We start from the raw sequence: 5,460 nt of genomic DNA on the forward strand, positions 1-5,460 counted from the left end.
GTTGGGATATGTTTAAAAAGGTTTATTAAAGAGTTTATTAAATAGGCTATTGATATTGTTATTATATTATTGTTAAATTTTATAGATTAATTATTTTTATTTCGAAATTTATCAAGAGTTTTTTAAATCTAAAAATTTTATAGTTACTTTGTTTTGTTGCGATAAAAGACTTTTTTGATTTTTATTGTTAGTAAAGTTAAAGAATTGTTCTTATTATTTACTTGTATATTATCAAATGAAAAATAACTTTGTTATTAATTAATAAATTTGTTGTTTTTAATATTATTTTTAATCGATTTAAATAATTGATGTTGCGATAAATAAATTTAGATTTATAAATTATTATATTTAAAAACTATTAATTATTATAATTTAACCATTTATGTAACTAAAATCGTATTTTTGAAAAACTGGTTAAAAATAGTTTATTTACAATTATAAAATAGTTAAAAACGATGACTTATATTTTTCTTATTGTCAACTTAAATTGCATGACACCCATAGAATGATCATGAATTGATTCATTTGACACGAAGTATCGAATCCGTGGTTGTCGTTGTGTATTTCTTTTGAACTTTCAAGTGTTGAGTGGTTTTTATTACTTTTCAGACCCACCATTCAAATCAATTTTTGAAACAAGTTATAGTATAAATTATAATAAATTTATTAATGTTTTTAGTTATTTTGTTCTTCTTTATATAAGTATGTGCTTAAATCCCAAAATGTTACATATATTTAATGTAATAAAATGAACAAGATAGTCCATCAAATAGTAAGAAAGTTGTTGATTATCATTTTTATAATTAGTGGATAAAGGTATAAAAACACATTTAAAATAAATAACACATCATCTTTCACTTTGGCACCATGTTTTCTTAATAACGTATTGGGTTGATATCAGTCATTGTCTCCATGATGTTTTCAACAATTTTTATTGAAATGCACTTTTGGGCAAGCATTTTGGCTGGCGGGAAAACCCGCTTCACTACCATTTACTTGTTTTATTGTATAGAAAAATAACGTTTTTTGGCATTTTGCCGATTTTTAAAATAAAAAATAATTCGGTGGCGAAAAAACCTCTTTAAATCTTTTTGTCTTTTCGTAACCAAATTTTTATTGTTTTATGATAAAAACTTATCCAATAACCAAATAATGCCTTTTTTAAATGTGAAAAAATAGTGTGTTTTTTCTCGGCATACAAATATTTTTTAACCAAATGTATTGAATAACATACAAAAACACACAATAAACTTGAATTTATTCACCATACAGAAATGATTGCCGCACTTTCTGATCGTCCACAGTATCCTCCCAGTCTTTTTTAACATTTTTCTTCACGGCGGGAAACCCCGCTTTACAACCATTTAGTGATAAAATTACACACAATTATAACCAAAGTTTCAATTTGCCTCAAATAATTGAGGTTTTGGTGAAAAAAATGCAAAAAACACGAGAAATTCAAACGGACATGTGCAGCGCCCTTTTACCGCTTCTGATAATTTACACAAAATTATTCGTCTTACATTGTTTTTATTGACCAATATTAATAAATTGCTTCGTTTATTTTATAAAAAGTTTCAAAAAAGCAAGTACAGCAAAATAACGAGTCATTTATCGCTTGCTTGACAGGCACTTGAAAACCCTCTGGGAATGGATGCACTCACGTTCAGTTGGTGAGTAAGTCCAAAATGCGTTTTTTCAGTTTGGCAGTGAAATGCATTTCTGAACGAATGAGGAATCCAACAAGAGGGGGTGTTAAATAAAGGTGCAGTCTGTCTTTGCTGAGAGACATTGAAAAGTGGTGTATTAGAAACGTGTGCTAGGTTATATATTTACTGTGTTGCTCGAGGTGTAATCGATTTGACTGTTGAGTATTTGTTTAATGGACGATTAAAAAATGAAAAAAAATATTAAGGAGCGAAAGGGGGTGTGAAAAAAAGTACACTCGCGGGTTAGTGTTTTTGAGTTTTTTATTTCTGCAAAAAATTGAAAAAATATTTAATAAAAAGTTCATTATTTTTTCACTTAATTATATTAATTTTAAGATGTTTGTTTTTGGTTATTTTGACCTCAAAGAACAGTTTCTAAGCATGGTTAATCAATTTTCTGCTTTATGCCAAAACTTTTTAGGCCTTTTTTCACCTAAGCCTTAATCCTAATACGTGTCGCTGACTGTGGGCGATTTCTATATTTAAAAAATAGCAGTTTTCGGTTTTAGGGTTTCTAATATAAGGATTGTTAAGTTAGATACTTTTATACCTAACAAATGGGCTATATTTACCACAAACATCCCGATTATTTTAAAAAACATAATGTATTTTTAATAGAGAAACAATAAAAATAACAGCACTTACAAACGCGTCGTTTCAGGTGAAATAAAATGGTATAATAATAACAATAATATAGTATAACAGTCTTTATTTGGATTAGTTAAATAATTAGTATTTTTACTATTTAGATTGAGAAAATTATAGGTTGTGACATGGAATAAATATAATATTAAATATAGTTTTTGAATAATTTTGATTAATAGTATAATTAATTATAATTTACAATAAATTTTGAAAATATAACAATTATAATAATAAATAAATAAATTAACTATATTACATAATAATATTGTTTTATAATTAATATGGTTATAAATAAAAAATGTTAATATTATAATTAATAAATCCATATATTTATTATTATTGTATTATATAAAATATAGTTTGTAAGTTATCTTTAGTTCAGTCAGCTAACAGGGTATATCGTTAACTATCCATATGGTATTTAGATTACTTTTCAAATTAATTTCACAAATTACTTTACCTTCTTTGTCACATTTGATTCATTGTTTATATTATGTATTCATTTATTAACATTGTATCATCTAATTTGAAAATGAACATTTATTTTATATCACATATTTTATAATTATTATTTAAATTTATATATAATGTTATTTTATATACAAACTATAATAAACAAAAGAGTTAACCAAACCCACCTTAAGAACAATCAATTACATTAACTATTTGTTTTATTTCTTTTGCATGAAATTACTATTAACATTTGTTATTATGGGTTTTTATGTTTATATTAATTCATTATACTAATAACATGTAACACTTAATTAAATAATTATATTAACCATTTACTATTATATTTTACTAAAAATAATAACTATTAATATAATTAATATTAAACTTTAATTAATAATAATTAGTTATTATATATGATAATTTTTATTCGAATAGAATAATTACATTTAAATATTTAAAAATCAAAAAAATAAACAATCAATATAAACAATGTAATGAGTTATTTGAATATGTTTACGATTAAATTTTATAGTGACACATTCTTTTTATTACAATGTTGTATGTTATACATTCTAAAAAGTAATTAACACAAGAAGGTTTTAGACTATTTTCATTTATCAATCAATCTTTTCAATCATAGAAAGTTTGTTTAAACTTGACTATCCTTTAAATCGTTTATATTATTGGTTTTTGAGAACAATAATCAATTTGTTTAATAAACAGAATAATATTCACTCATATAAGTAATAAAATTTAAAACACACAAATAGATACATTTAAACAATTGCACATAAATCCATTAATCTGTTTTTGTGGCAATAATTATAGCTTCATATTGTATTGTTTTAGTTGATTGTGTTCAATTGTTTGTTCTTTTTGTATTGTCATTATTATTTGTATTATTAAACACCAAAAGGCACAACACATATACTCGTTGCTGATGCCTCAAAAAGACTGGATTGAAATTCAATAATGAGGTCATTGAATGGTGTAAATACCACAAACTACGTGTACAAAACAAATTTAATTCGTTTATGACTTCGTATCACATTTTTAACAAAAGTTTGAGATTGTAAACATTTGAAAAGTTTCCGAAAAAATCTTAGGAAAAACTACATTTTACTCTAAAACGAACTTTAAACACCTAATATTAATCAACATATTGATTTTTGAAGAATTCTATATGGTCAAAATGTAAATAATAACCAAAACAAGATTAATAAATTAAAAACCCACTTTTTGATTTCCTTGACATCAAACAGAGCATTTATTGATTTGTCGTTCATGTTGCTTTTGTTTTAAACAAAGTGAATGTATTATATGTCGCATTTGGTTGTTTTTTGCAATTTAATTGTTAGTACTTTATACTTGTTTAAGAAAAGCTAGATTATTTAATTTTATTTGTTTATTAAAAAAATATTTAATTAAACATATTTTTTATTTTAATTTAATATAAAAATATTAATTATTTTTTATAAATATATATATTAATAAATAAATATAATTAATATTTAAAATAATAATATAAATTATTATCGATTTTTCATCAAACAAGAAAAATAATAGTTTAAATTTTAATGTTTTAAACTATACATTATTAGTAATAAAATAATATTTGTTTTTAATATTTTTATTAATAAAATTAACAATTGTTTATTTTTTGATTTTTGGACTCAATAAACAAACACTAGGGTTAATAATCTTACCGAAATTATTCAAAAAAAGAGTTTTTTGAATGATTAATTATTGTTTTTATTGAATAAAAGAATTTTTATGAAATAGTTAAATTATTTAAAAGAAGTAATAATTATTTTTGGAGATAAAAACCCATTATATTACGTTTATCATATTTCAATTATCTGCTGAATTACAACTATATTAGGCAAATATTAATATTTTTCTTCAACAATTGGATTTCAAATGGTTTTGCTTCTTTTGTGTTCTTAAAAAATGTTTGTTGCAAAAACTACAAAAAACAATATAATTTTGGTCAAAAAATCAGATTAATCCAAAAATAAGCTGCAATTTTGGGACTGGACGATTTAGTAAACAGGCTTTTGATTAACCATGTTCGAAGTCAATCTTTGTTGCTCTTCCTTTTATCATTCGGCAAATCCAGCCTTTATCTTTTAAATAAAATAATTCTCAAATTTCAATAACAAACATCGGCATCTTGAAAAAGTCAGAAAGATTCTTGTAAACCTTGTTTTTTGAATCAAATCGAAGAAAAGGAAGAAAAATAAACTATACAAAAAACTATAATCATATTATCATTTTACTATTAAATTATCAAAGGCGGTTTTTTCCTAAAGCGGTTTTTTCCACCCCTTTAATACATTATTTGAATGTTTAAACCATGGGTCGGCACAATTCTGGTAATAGTATATAAATTAGGTAGATTTAGGGGGCACTCCATTTTATCTATATTTTAATTAAATAGCGAGAAAACTGAATTTTCACAAAATATCGACATCTTTGATATCTCTAGAATCTCACATTCATTTAGGAACCTTTGGTCCGTTCGGTTTAAATTTATATTTAGTAAATTTATATTAATGTAATTTTTATCTTCCTTAAAATGACGGAAGAGTATATGAATGAAGTGTTTAAAAAGTATATCGAGCTTTGTCCTTTACGGTTATTATATAATTTA

The sequence above is a fragment of the Entamoeba invadens genome, assembly GCF_000330505.1.
Source record: "Entamoeba invadens IP1 unplaced genomic scaffold scaff_1105074725897, whole genome shotgun sequence".
Taxonomy (NCBI): Eukaryota; Evosea; order Mastigamoebida; family Endamoebidae; genus Entamoeba; species Entamoeba invadens.